The 15,792-nt window shown below is 33.7% G+C and overlaps 1 non-coding gene across 1 annotated transcript; it reads left to right on the top strand.

Moving 5' to 3' along the window:
- Positions 1–3,433: 3,433 nt before the first annotated feature.
- LOC124894368 lies at positions 3,434–3,540 on the top strand. The gene has a single exon (XR_007051158.1). It is a non-coding gene; the product is annotated as a small nucleolar RNA R71 (small nucleolar RNA).
- The last annotated feature ends 12,252 nt before the right edge of the window (positions 3,541–15,792 follow it).

The raw sequence follows: 15,792 nt of genomic DNA, 5'->3' as shown, positions 1-15,792 counted from the left end.
GAGATCAACTAGAACAACACCTAGCTCAAGCTAGTAACACTAGTTTTCTCATTTGAACTCTAAGTGATCAACTTAAGTACAAACTTGTTTGACAAACACCTTAAACATTATAATCAAGTAATTAAAAACTTATATTCTAAATTATATCATTATTGACTCATTAATTACACAAGAATTCCTCAAAAATGGACTAAATAAGCCCGAATAACAACACTGAGGTGCATAAATTCACCTTAAATTATCACCACCATACATAAAGCCTTGTTCATCCTCAAACAACTTTTTACTCTAAGAATCATAAACTGAGGTGACTCACTCTTCTACTACAAGAAAGACACTCAAGATAGTACTACAATGACTATATAGAATGCAAGTCCTTACACTAAGGATGTTACATACACAATTGACAGTTGAAGAATACTACTCCAACACATCCTAGCCAAAAAAATGGACTCACCTAGTTGGGAAACTTGTACATATTGTTCAATCAAAGACACCATATAAATCACCTAACTATCATTAAATATATGCCCTCACAACAAGAGAGTTATCCATAATCACTCTCATAAATGCAATTTATTATGAATTGGGTACAAGAATCAAATTACACTCACTCTCACAAAGAATTCACAAGTTACACAAAATTACCCATAGTCTTTCCCTTAGTGTAGTACTCCACTAATATCAAAATGTTAAAGCTCAAGATCAAGTAGGTATTTATGGGTTGTAATATAGGCTAAGGGACGGGTAGGATCTATTTTGATCAGGAATAGTGACTATCTTCCCTAAGTGCTTTAATACATCACACTTTTTTCATTCAATTCACCTTTAACAACCAATTTTCACCACTTTCATCTACCCCTATCTTTTGTTATGCCCTATCTCATTAAGATTATTCAGATACACTATATTGGGAGTATTCTCTATTAATTCATAATTCAATTTCACCCTTTTTCATGCCCACTTATGTTATGCACCCCTATGATAGTCACCCTCAACTTAACTGATTTGCCTTAGTTGAGGTGCACAATGTCTAAGGAGTACCAGGGCCAAAACAGGTTCATTGTAACACAAATGAGCTAAAAATGAGAATTTCTTTAGCAAATATTTCTCTAACTCCCAACCATAATACCTCAATTGTAAACACCAATAACTATTACTTTAGTGCTTCAATTTCACCTTTCTCCTACTTGAATTTCAAACTCCTTAACTCAATTAATTTTACATAAAGTGCTTAGGAGCTTTGGATCAAATTAAGGTCTATCAAAAAAAAAAGGGATACAATCTACATATGAGGACTCTAAATATAATAAACTAAATGCTCAATAGGATTAACTAGAATGATACATAAGGGTAGGTAAAAGAGGGTATGAAACATGGTTATCAAAGAAATACCTATATCATCTCTTAAACCCACACTCTTTATTTTATTTTGCATACACACTAGGCAAGTTCTAGACATCGCATGCAACAAGGAATATACAAAAACCTCACACACACATGGCATATGCTCAACTAAAGTAGGATCATTATAGACTCTTAACCAAGCAATCACATGAGTTCAACATTAAGCCAATATGTACAAGAGTCATAATCAAGAGCCTAGAAGTATAAAAAGTAGTATTTCACCGAATCAACATGCTTTTACAACCAAAACACTTGCACATGCAGTCAGACATAGCACCAACAAGAATATATCACTTAGCTAAAACAAAAAAAAAATTAGATAAATTACTCCTAAAAATGGGAATTTCCCCACCCCACACTTAAAAATCTACTTTGTCGCTAAATTATACTTAGAAGTAGGGATAGAAATACTCCATGAGGCCTCTAGGCCGAGCTAGTAGCATCTTGATTCATCAAGATGATCTGGGGACCCCACACTTAGTATTTACTATGCTACTTAGCTCAGGTTTTTCGGTACTCAAACTTTCCCTCAACCTGTGACTCGACAAATACAAAAACTAGTGAAGTGAAAACTAAAATTACTGAAAATAAAACCTACCTTAACTTGGGTTGACTCCCAAGAAACTCCTTATTTAGTGTCGTGACATGACCCATATCAACTTAGCCATTTACCATCATTTTCTTCTTCCTACTTGGAGGCCATATTTTTATTTGTTTCTTACCTCTCTAATGTGAACTCTCAAGGTTAACCACCTTCCCAATAATAGCCTTTTTAGGCTTATCAATCAACATCATATCAGGTTAGGGTATTTGTGTCTTGGGAAGTTTAATGAAGAAGTCTAAAGAGGTCTTTTATGGAATAAACTCTACCACCCCACACTTATCCCTTTCAATCACTGTAATCATGCATAAATCATTATAGTAGGATAATGTGTTGAGTGGTTTATAAACTTTGAAAAATGCCTCTTTAGCATCCAACCTCACTGTGAGTGTACTCACTCTCACATCTATCAATGCTCCTTCCATTGCCAAGAATGGACGTCCTAAGATGATCGATACTTTTTCATCTGCCTGAAAATCTATAATAATAAAATTGACAGGAATAATAAACTTACCAACCTTGATGAGAAGATCCTCTATGATTTCTTCAGGATGGGCTAGGGTCCGGTCTGCCAATTGGAGTATCACAAAGCTCGGTCTCGTCTTCCCCAAGCCCAACATATTGAACAAAAATCGGGGCATCAAATTGATACTTGCCTCTAAATCATTAAGTGCATGGACTACCTCACTGTTGCTAATTTTAATGGGAAGAGTGAAACTCCCAGGGTCTTTGAGATTTTTGGGCATCTTCTACATCACTATAGAGCCACACACCGCAGTGATTCCTATGTCTCAACATCCTGCAACTTAACTTTGTTAGTGACCACGTCCTTCAATTACTTAGCGTACTTGGGCATTTCTTGAAAAATATCTAAAAGAGGAAGGCTAATGTGAAGTTCTTTAAAAGTGTCAAATAACTTCTTGAAGCATGCATCCTCCCTTAATTTTTTAATCCTCTGTGGAAGAGGTAGTGGTGGTCTCTCCTTCACCTTTTTAGAAACTTTGTCATCTACCTGCTAAGGGACCAACTCCGCATCTACCTCCTTAGGTATCTTTGGAGGTTTTTCATTGATCTATTTACCATTTCTCAAAGTAATTTAGCCTAATAAATTACATTCGTTGTTACTGTAAGCTGTGTAGCCCCTAATTTCATATTTTTAAACTGAGTAGTTAACTGTTTTTGTAGTGCACAAGCTAAGTTAATATAGCAGTAAACTGGTCCACCTCCAGCACACCTGCAACCTTCTTTGGAGCATTTCTTGAGTCAGCATGCCACTCAGGATTCCCTTATGAAATCTGATTCAACAGTGTGTATAATTAATCATATATCTTCTTAAGAGTTTGCCCACCTGCTACTGAATCCAATAGAATTTTGTTGTTTGGCTCAAGACCCTCTATGAAAGTATGAACTAGTACATCATTAGACTGATGATAATGAGGTCAATTTCTAAGCATGCCCTTAAATCTCTCCTAAACTTGGTAAAGATTTTCTCCTTCTTTTTACCTAAAACTCAGAATCTCGCTTCTTAATCATGTTGTCTTCCCATATGTAAAGAAATAAATAAGGAACTTTCAAGCCAGATCATCCCAGTAAGTGATGGAGTTTGGTGGTTTAGCGTATATTTACCTCTTCGCTTCCCTAAATATAGTAAAGGAGAAGAGAGTCAGTTTGACATAATCAATAAATACCCCAGTAGGAATATAGGCATCACTGATTTTCAAGAAAGTTTGTATATATTGTTGTGGATCTTCATGTGAGAGCCCTACAAATTGTCCACTCGAACACAACAGTTGTACCATATTCTACTTCAATTCAAATCGACCACCTGCCTATGCTTGTTGATACAATTAGTAGCATGGTTCGTACGTGGAATTTCACTTTATGAATGGGTCTAGCTTCTGCTCGAGCAAGAGCAGTTGGAATCACCAGAGTTGGATCTCGATCAACATTTGGATCAATTGGATCAATAAGATTAGGATCAATTTGCTCCGCCATTTGAACTTGCTAAATTGGATAGTGAGCTCTCAACCTCTGATGAAATTTCTATTCTGGATCCGAATAAGGCTCTACCAACTCTCTATTCTTGCCAGTTTGGTACTTCTCTAGTCCTACAAAAGTCAGCTACTAAGATCAAGTCATTAACACTTAAACTTATTATCAAAAATTAAAAATTTAGAAAATTACTAATTATACTAGTGCCCAGCAATGGCACCAAAAAATTATTGCGGTCGATCGCACATACTAGTGCACACGATCATACAAGTAATATAGTGACTCTAAGAGTCGAATATCATACTCACGAGGACTACTAAACTAGATATTCTACTAAATCTTAGTTTTGAAAAGAAGTTATTAAGTGTTTCAGAGTATCAAGATGATTGTGAAGATTCTAGTAATAATCTAATTAATAAATAAATAACACTGTATGACAATAGCAACGTAACCAAGGTTGCAAATAATATGAGTTAGAATTACAGGGTCGAGACACTTTTAACAATCTTACAAATATCTATTCCTATTATGGTTTAGTTGATTATCAGGTTATTGATTCGCAGAGTTTAGAGTATGATCATGGACTCCCGATCATCTAATCTTCTACCTAAATGGACATTACAATTACATCATTAAGCAGGGATACAATAATACAATTAAATGCATTAAGATGTCATCCTACAAGTGAAACAAACAAGGCTTCTAGGTTTATACCTATCCTAGACTCTAATTCAAATCATTTATTCAATAAAAGAATAAGAACCTTTCTCCTTAAACTCTTTGATCTAACCTATGATTCTCCTGCTGGATTCACAAAGGAATATAGATTTATTTTAGTGGTGGAAAATCATCAAAATAGTAAGCACAAGAGATTAAGAATAACTCATACGATAATTCAACATTAAACTACTCTAAGAATATCACAGTGTAATCATGTTTTCGGCCTCAACTCCAGAATAAGGGTGTTTATAATATCAAAGTGTAATCATGTTTTCAGCCTCAACCCTAGAATAAGGGCATTTAACCACTCATGGAAATTGTCATAATCACCATAGATTAATACAAGATAAAATATATAAATAAACTAAAGTAAATAAAATAAATAAAATAAACTATTTGAAGTATTTTTCATCCCCTCTCAAAGTATCGAAGTCATCCAAGGTGTCTAACATCAAGTTCAAGTGTTCTATTTATAGAAGGACAATTTGACTATTTTTTTATTAGGGTACATGAATCCACTCTTATTCCTAGGTACTAAGGTATGAAACTCCCTTTTTATCCCAGGTACAAGGGTGTACGATGCCCCTTCATCACGGTGACACACTGGAAAGTCATCTTGTACGCCATATCCATGTCCTTCCATCCCAAGCCTTGTTGTGTTGTTTTCACTTGATTTACAGCTAGTGTATCATCCATATATAATCAAAATCAACTCACCAAAGATCCTATAGCATCAACCACCATGTATTATATCTCAAAACAACACAACATTCAAGACAATGAACTAGAAACTTAAGGTAAGAACTAGTTTGGCCCGTTTTAATCTTTAACTTCTCGTTCAACTCTAGTCTTGATTTAATTGAATCTCGAACACTACAACTAAGTTTTTTCACACAAAATTATACAATAATAACCTTAGGAACTCATTACACTAACTAGAATACATGGAGATCAACTAGAACAACACCTAGCTCAAGCTAGTAACACTAGTTTTTTCTTTTGAACTCTAAGTGATCAACTTAAGTACAAACTTGTTTGAAAAACACCTTAAACATTGTACTCAGGTAATTAAATACTTATATTCTCAATTATATCATTATTGACTCATTAAGCACACAAAAAGTCCTCAAAATGAGAGTAAATAAACCCGAAAAACAACATTGGATATCCCATCAAAAATTCTTTGGAAATTGCCCTCTCGGAGCTTGGCCTTGGAAATGTCATAATTCGAAGTATAGGGTTCACTAGGGTGTTTTTAGAGGAGGAGATGAAATAAGAGGCCTCAGCTGGGAGAGGGTTTTTAATTAACCCTCCAACTTACTGCCTTGCTATTGCTATGGTGATAAAAGTGTCGCTGCAAGTGGCAGATCTATTGCTACATAGATTGGTCAGTAAGTCTGGTCAATTTTGTAAAGTTGGCCCAAATTAAATTTGGGCCATGACTTTTTCCCATGAAATTAGTTCCTACAAGGTCCAAAATGAAGATTTCTTGATTGAAGTATATTTTCAAAATAGTTTTTAATATAATCACGATTCAGATCACTATAACCTCCAAAGGGCGTCTATATACTCACAACAAGTAATAGAATGCATACAAATAAATGAATGTGGAATAAAAAAATTATATCAATTTTCTCCAGCCTCCATGGTGTCTTCTAGCTCTCTTCAAATCAAAAGTTATATAAAATTAATTTTTATAAAATATTTATAAGTGTAGAAAAAATTAAAATAATATAAATTAATTCAAAATGGACTAAGAAAATCAAAACTAGAATTGATTTGGATTGCACACTGACATCGCCTCTTACAGCCGCCTTTTACTTTGTTTTGTCTTTTCATTGGCTATCACATGGCAAGGAAGTGAACAAATTCTTCAATTTCACATTGCATTTTTATATTAAATTTATTCCATTTAGCTGCCTTCTTGATTTTCCTTTATGATTTCTAGTTTTTAATTCATTTTTGCTTTAAATTTTTGTATTTTCACATCAAGTTAATCCTACACATAAAAATATAACATTAAGCATAATTTATAAAATTAATATTTGAAAAACTAATAAAAATATTAAATATAAGGCAAATAATGAATAAATATATGTAATTTTGACTTCACATCACTGATCCACTTACTAAGGGTCTGTGGCCCATTGGCTTTTAAACATCATGATACTAATATGGGTGTTATAATTTTTTGACACTTTGAGTTAGGGGGAGCCTTTAATATTATGTTATTGTGAACTCATATTTTATATGAAATAAAATGTGCATTACTTTCACATTTTGTGTTATGATTATCATCATTAATGTTTACATTTTTGGTTAGTTACATCATGATATCTTGAGGTAAAAAGAGATTCACCCAAGAGGTAATTCAGATGTTTGATTTTTTGCAACATTAGTTGCTTACCTTGACTGTATTTTCATAATATGATATCTTGTGATGAAATTTTAATTCAACTTCAAGAGGGCATCTTTTTCTGATGTATGATGCAATTCAGTAATACAGTATCTTGAGGTAAAATTGGTTTGCCCAAGAGATGCATCATTATATACTTTTTTGACATATAAAGGACTGATAAGGTAACAATGCTTGAAAACATATTCTTGTACATATATATCACATGTGGCACTATTCCTTACACTCTGATAAACCATAATCTTACTGATTTAATTAAAAATATTGTGATTATGGAAGGTCTCGTATTCCTAAGAACACATAAACCGCCATAGTCTTGTACTCAAGACTAAGTTAGAGAAGGTTGACTAGTTTATGGACTATTTTTTAAATGTGGCCGTAAATATTTTTTTTTCATCAATTTGAAGTTTTTCAAAAAAGTCAAACTTTATTTTGTTTTTGAAAGTTTTTTTGCTAATATAGCGCAAGTGAGAGAATGATTTTCTTTATATTTTAACTATTCTAGATTGTATAGTATTCCATATATAACATAAGCCTAATTATAAGCGTGGCAATTGAATATTGGGTCGTGCACTTTATGTGCTTGGTGGGTCAAGTGAAGCAGTGAGTTGTAGGCTTAACCCAATAGACCCATAATGGGTGGGCCTATTAAGGTTTTAATAATTACAGTTAGGTCCCCTTCTCTAACCCTATATAAGACACTTCTTTGGCTATTTTGAAAAATTACTAGACATATGAGAGTACAAAGATGTTGTTTCCTTAACAGTGCTTTAACATTTAAGAGAATAAAGAGGAAGACCTAGTTCGTTCTATAATCAGTTATGGCTCAAATAGGTACGATGTTTGATCCTAATAATCTTTACTTATTTTATGTCATTTTTATCATGTTTGATCCTAAATTTAACATGTCAAATATCAAACAGATACTCTATAGTAGAATTTTTCAAAATCGTTCAAAAGTAGCTATGACTACTCCTCTATACTCAAAAGATGAAAAAGATCCTTTAAGAAAATAACTTAAAAACTATTATAGTTATCTAAAGTTGGTGACGAAAATGCCTCTGGTGCAAAGTGTGATCACACAATAAAGTGTCGTTGACAGCGCCCAAGCGCACACGCAAGTATACGTGGTTTAACAAGTAATATAGTGGCCTTCAAGAAAGCCGAAATCAGTCCCACAGGAACTTGTTTCAACGACTATTTACTTCTAGTTCACAATTTAGATTAACTATTGCAAGCATAACCAAAATAGAGTTTTGAATATTCTAAATTGCAAGTAAAGTAAACAATGCATAAAATAAAAATCTTGAGACAATCAATTGGAGAAAGCCCTGAGTTAAAGCACTTCAAACAATCATACTACGTTGTTGAACTTCATCCATTAACTTGTTATCTTGATTGTTGATTCGTATGGTTAATTGCATGATCATGGTCTCCCGATCTTTAATCATTCACCTAATTTGGATATTACAACTACATCATTGAGCGGAGATATAATAATCCAATTAAGTGCTTAAAGGTATCATCCTACGTGTTAATCAAGTACCGCTTCTAGGGACATCCCTGTCCTAGACGCTAATTTGAATTCCTTATTTTATACAAGAATACAAACCCTACTTTGTTTATCCCCATGTTCTATCTCCCTATTCCCTCTCTAGAGATCAAAAGGTCGACAATATATGTAATCTAGGGGTGATCAATCCTCAAAATAACTAAAACAAGAATAAACAAGCAACTAAATAAGATAAGGGAATTAAACGAGATTAATCTAAAATACTAGCAGTCATGTTCTTAGATTTAATCCCGGAAAGAAAGTTTGTAGCCACTAATATTCATAATCATGATTCAAATAATTGAATACATATTATGATATAAATAAAAGCTAAATAAAGAATGATAAAACCTAAATTACGTAGTATCAGACTCCTCTTTAATCTCCAAGACGTTCCCAGATCCAATGATTGTCCAAGACATAATTAAAGTGTTCAATGTAATGTATTTGTAGTGGGCCAATCCTAAGCCTTGTAGGAGTAGAAGATGTCACGTGCTTTTAAGAACTAAACTAGAGCATCAAAATGAAGCATCCAATTCTAGCTTGGCTGCAATGAATTAGAGCATGTTGCACATGCATGGGAGCATGGTATAAAGCATGCGGTGCATGCTATTCTCCACCGGGATGGACCATGCGTCGCGGGCTATTTGCACGGTGCTAATGGAATTATACTTCACCAATTTTTCTAAGGCAAATAAGCCTGCTATACAGTCTGCTTTGCATGCTAATTGCCTGCAGCTACTGGAAGTTGCCCTCAAAATATTTTCTAAGTGTTCAACGTCTAACTTTTTGTCCCATGCCTTGTGACATTATTTTGCCTTTCCTTCCAAGCTTTTTGTGTTGTTTTACCTTTAATTTCCATCTTGTTCAACATCCATACATCACTATAATCAACTCCACAAGCATCCTACACCATCAAATGCCCTGGATTGGAGCTCAATACAACAAAATATTCACAACAATGAGTAAGAAACACGAGCTAAGACTAGGCTTGATCGCTTAATCTTTAACATTTTGCTTTGGCTCTTGACTTGATTCGATTATGCTTTGCACATTCCAAACAAGTTTTTACATATATAATTACACAATAAAACTACTAGGAACTCATTTGACACACTAGAATCCAACACGAGAGACTAGAACAAAACCTAGCTCAAGCTAGTATAACTGGTTTTCTCGTTTATACTCTAATTGAATGATTTAAACCCAAACTTATTTGAAAACACTTTTAACCCTTGTAATGACATCCTTAAATACTTATATGCTTCTTTATATCATCATCAACACATTAAGCACATGAATTATCCTCAAAATAAGGCTAAATAGGCTAAAATAGCAACACTAGAGTGTATAAATACACCCAACATCAGTGGCGTACACTTTTCATAAACTTGTTCAAAACTTTACTTGGTGCTGAAAAGGTGTGATGGCAGTTTCTGAGCTTCGGTAAATTTTGGCACTTTAAAATGTATCAAACACTTTCTATTTTGATTTTGCTCCAACTTCTCTATCAAGAGTGTCAATCGCACTTGAAATAGTGCTAGCACTTTTCTCCTTCTTGTCTTCCAAATTTCTTTCATATTTAGTCAATCTTTCACCTTCTCAAATTTTGCCCAAAAGTGAAATATACACTTTAAAATGCGACAACACTTTTCTTGAATTTGGCCTCCATAATTTCTTCATTACTCTAATCCTTATTTCTCTGCTAGAAATTAACTTGTCTTGATCCTCTATAAATTTTTTTCTTTCTTCCACTTGAGTTCAGAAGTTTCCTATCTTGCATGAGTTTTTTCTTCTGCTGCGTTTGTTTTTATGCTCTTTTGAATCTTCAACACTTCGACACATAAAAGAAAGTAATATTACATTTGTTTTGGCTAGAATTATCACTTTAAGACTTCAAAACATAAAGAAAAATATGGATTTTTACTTATCTTCAACTTATTAACATTATTGTAAACCACTTCGATAAATTTAAATGTACCATTTGATGGATAAACATATATGTCTTTGCATTTTTGAAAATGTTGAAATGAAAATTTTACATTAAAAAGAAGAGATTAACTTGTTCCCATTGCCCGTGAAACACTTTTTACGCTGGCATTTAACTCTAATCACAAAAGGTAAGTTTTTGAATTATTTTCAGTTCATTTATTTATAAAATATGAATATTAAATATAGTAGTAATATAAGAAAAATAGGACTTTAAATTTAATTTACCAAGTTAGTTTAGAATTGTCTCTTGATTTACCATAAACAGGAATATTTTACAATTCTGATTTTATCATCGTTGGGTTCTCGTTATTATTTCTTCAACACTACAGAAGCAAATAACCACCACCCACCATTAAATAAATTTGAAACTATCATCAATGAAATTCATGGTAACTATTTAGTCATTATTTTTTTATCTTTCAGGTTTTAAAAAGATGTGTACAAGTGGTATAGTTTATCATCTTTAATTATATGTACTTGATATACGAATTGCTTTATAAAGAACTTCTCCTCTTAAATAATATGGTTTGAATTTTAAGATAAATTTAGTATGTTAATCTAGCCTCCATTAATTATATGTTGCATGACAAATTAGGATTCTTGAACCTACCCGAGAAAAATGCAGAAGGTGTTGGACCTTCACCGGAGGAAATAGAAAGTAATACAAATGCAACTGCACCATTTACTCCCTAACTTGATCATGAAGAATCAATAGTGTCATACGTCGGTATGGAGTTTCAATAACTTGATATTACATTTAAGTATTATCTTGATCGTGCTCATAGTCGTGGTTTTAGTGTGTGCAAAAATTGAATCAGTAGATCAAGAAAAGATAAATCAATAATAGGTCAAGAATTTGCCTGTTCAAAAGAAGGATTTCGGTCAAAAAGAATTCTAGAGAATAATATGCAGCGAGATGAAACTAGAGAAGGATGCAAAGTGATAATTCATTTGTTGAAAAAAGAAGAAGAAAAGTGGATTATTGCTAGGTTGATCTCAAGCCATAACCATGAACTTGTTTCTCCACATAGTCAAAAGTTGTTGTTGTTTAAAATAAAAAAGTTGGAGGCATGGGAGAATCTTATTGATCTATTAGATGGGTCAGATGTTCGTCCAGGTAAAATTGCATCGGTGTTAGTTACTTGAGTAGGAGGTGTAGAGAATCTCAGTTTAACTGGACAAGACGCTCAAAATTATTCAAGTACGAAAAAACAAAAGAACCTTGAGAAAGGGGATGTCCAATTGATGTTAGAGTACTTTCAAAAGCGGCAATTTGAAAGCCCGGGCTTCTTTTATGCAATACAGATGAATGTAGAAAGCCACTTAGCTAATTGTTTTTGGGTTGATGATAGGTTTAGAATAGCTTATAAGAACTTTGGTGATGTTATCCTTTTTGATCCTACATACTTGACAAATAGATATAAAAAAAAATTATTTCATTTATGGTTAATTCACACACTTGGCAAGAGGGAATGTGTGGTGTTGTGCCCCGTACAATTATCACGGATCAGAATGTTGTAATAATAAATGCAGTCGCAAATGTGTTTTCAAATTGTGCACACCATTTTTGCGTGTAGAACATTGAGAAGAAAATCCCCAAATATTTAAGTCATGTCTATCATGAATTTGATAATTTTAAAATTGAGTTTAGTAAGTGTCTACATTGTACAACAATGCCTGAGGAAATTGAAGCAACTTGGACTGGTATTCTGAAAAAGAACAATTTGGAAGAAAATAATTGATTGCAAAAAATATAGGTAATTTGTGAAAAATGGATTCCGGCATATGTGCGAAGAAATTTTTATGCTGAAATGTCAACTACTCAAAGAGGTGAAAGCATGAACAAATTTTTCAAGGATTATCTTAACTCGAATACACTGATGAATGTATTTATAGCACAGTATGATAAAGTCGTTCCTATAGGTAGGATAAATAAGGGATAAGAAATATAAGACAAAACATTAAAAGGCTATTGTGAAGACTTTATATCCCATGGAGTATGAAGCAGTGAAGGTCTATACCAGAAAAAAATTTTGAAAATTTCAAGAATAATTAATTCAATCTCAAAATTTTATTTTAGGAAAAATTGAGATTTGAGATAGATACCTTTACGATTATAAGTATATCGGCTTGCATCTATGCACCTATTATTGTAATACCCCATATTTCCCTAGCCTAAATTAACTCTCAGTCTATGAGTTATCTAATATAAAATTCTTTTGAAATACCCAGTATTTTCCAGTTTAGAGCATGTCACTATGTAAGAAATTTAATAAGTTTTTCAATGATATAAAATTCACTTAAATTCGATAACCAGGTAAGAAGTTATGGCTATTTTAAGTTTCAACTGTTAAACACCATCATTCAGGCTAGTAGCACGTCGAGAAGTATGTCAAAATGGCAATTGTAAGTTTCCAGTGAGGTACTACGATACCGGCGCATCGCGCCAAAGCTTATTTTCATATTTGTCAATTTCCAGTGTACCAATGCGATTCCACCGCGTCGCAATGGGTTCAGATTTTAGAATCATAGGGGCACCGCAATACCACCGTATTGCACCAAGCCCTCAGTTCCCAATTATCTATTTCCAGTGGCCCAACGCGGTCATGGCGCGTTGCGGCAGGGCCCAGTTTGAAAAAATTTGACTAAAATTAAACGTTTCGTCCAGGGTTAAAATAATGTTTTCCCATGATTTTATTTCGCCCAGGTGTGAGATTAAATCCCTAAAAACATTTTAAATCAATTGTTTAATAGTTTTCCCCATATCAAAAAAGGCATTCTCTTTCAAGGAAACAAACCCTAGCTTCAAGAATCAAGGTCAAAACTAAAGAATTTCTTCAGGCACCTTCAAAAATTAACTTTCCAAGGTATGTTAGGTGTTCATTCATGGATTCCTTTAACCCATGAAGTCCAAGAACCCTTTTCAAACTTACAAGATCTAAGATTTATGATTTCTATGTTTGAATTGAATTGAATTCATGTTCATGTCATTATTGGGTCTTAGTCAATGATTAAATTATAAGCTTTATTGAAATTAATCATTATATGTGTTGAATTACATGATCTTTATGATAAACCCTTCAATTTATAAGTTGATTGATGTAGCCATGATAACTATATGTGTTGATGCTTGTTGAACCTAAGAATGCTCCCCATGTGTTTGATAAAATGCCTATGTGGATGAATTACTGCCATTATTACATGATAGCATGTATTCCCCATTCATGAATAAGTAGATGCTTTACAAGTGTTTGATAAAATATCTCTATGGATAAATTATGAATAAGTGAAATATGTTAGGTTATTTAAAATAATGTTATGCTTTACTTTTCATGCTATCGAGTCCTAGGGGTATCTAATAGCTGATAATTTATCTGTTTACCTAGAGCCAGTGTCAGTTACAAAATAGCATCAGTCATGTCGTGATCAGTAGTACTCTCAGTCAGTTACGAAACTCAGTAGAACTCAGTCAGTCGCAGAACTCAAGAAAACTCAGTCTCAGTTCAGTCCAGTTCAGAATACTCAGTTCAGTGTCTTTCAGTTGGGAGTAGGATTCAGCACCGAGTAAACTTGAGGATGGGGGCTCACCTGCCAGTAGAAGGTGTGTCCCTTAGAAGCAATCCTGGTATTCCAAAAATACATGGCCAGCATAGGTTGAGCATCAACCTGCTAGTTGAGGGTTGATGAAGTTTTTTAATCTACTAGATAAGGGTTCCACCATTCTCGTTAGAGTACTTTCCAGATGAGGGTAACTCTCAGCTTGTCTGTACCTGTGGCACGGTACTGACACCCTTCCAATTAGGGTTATAGATTGGACCCTAACTCAATTATCTTATCTTATTTAGGGGATGTCGGTTAGATAATTACCTCCCACAGTTTTAGTCTCAATCTTCAAAATAGAACTCAGTTCAATTATACAGAATCATGACTGTCAGATACAGTCAGTCAGTATTAGTAGCTCAGTTATCAAAAATCTCAGAATTATCAGTTACTTTGTATCAAAACACAGTACTTAGCTTCAAAAAAGCTTAGTTACAGTATATATATATATATGCACAGTATTTCATGCTCAGTTTTTATAGTAGCTCAGATTATCCACGTACTCTTATGTTCAGTTTTTCTATATCATTCAGTCAGTTATTGTCATACATATGAACCCCTGCATTCAGCCTTACCTCATCTAGCCTACCTGTACATTCCACATACTGATTCATACTCTTTTTTGTGCTATGATGTCTAATATCATAGGTTTGAACACTTAGGTTCCCGACCACGCATAGACATTCAGCTTTAACCAGCATAGCAAATTTAGCAGTGAGTCCTCATCATTTAAGGATATTCTTTTATTTCCTTATTTCAGTAGACTCAGTATTTCAGTAGATAGAGTTAGTTGGGGGATTTTCCATCAACTCTATTTTCAGGCAGTTTTAGATTAGACGTTTTTCAGACTATAGTTCAGACAGTATTCAATTTTACAGATTGTTATTTCAGTTTGATACACTTTCTTAGTATTTACAAATTTTGAACCTTATGGCATTTAAGCCTATTATTCCATATTTATTACAGTATCATATTTCAGTGCTCACAGCAGATATCATTCATGGGTTAGCTTGTGGTCAATTGGGGTCTTAAGCACCGTGTAGCGTTTGGGGTACAAACTCGAGGTATTTTAAACTTGGTATCAGAGCCTAAGGTTCAACAGAGTCCTAGGAAGTCTATAAGATGCATCTAGTAGAGTTTTGTTCTTGGGTGTGTAGCACGCCACACTTATGGACAGAAGACTATGAGATATTTTAGGAAAAGTTTCTCTTCTTTCAATATTCATGTCATATGGGTGAGCATGAGCTCAAGTTAAACATTTAGTCTAATCCATTTCTTCCTTTCATTTACAGAACATGCCTCCCAAAAGACTAACAAAAAGAGAACCAAAAATCAGTCAGCACCTCAGCCTATTCAGGCAGATCCCTTGGATGATCATGTCTCTCATGTAGAATTTAGAGATATATTCACTACTCTAGCAAATTTTGTAGCAGATCAGAATGAACGGCCAGCTACTTTTTTAGGCCAACCTAGTGTCCAATACTACTGCAGCCAGGATTCGGGACTTTACCC

The sequence above is a fragment of the Capsicum annuum genome, unplaced genomic scaffold (assembly GCF_002878395.1).
Source record: "Capsicum annuum cultivar UCD-10X-F1 unplaced genomic scaffold, UCD10Xv1.1 ctg73342, whole genome shotgun sequence".
Taxonomy (NCBI): domain Eukaryota; kingdom Viridiplantae; phylum Streptophyta; class Magnoliopsida; order Solanales; family Solanaceae; genus Capsicum; species Capsicum annuum.
Note: the sequence above shows the minus strand (reverse complement) of the source record. Positions and strands in the feature narration are given on the sequence as shown.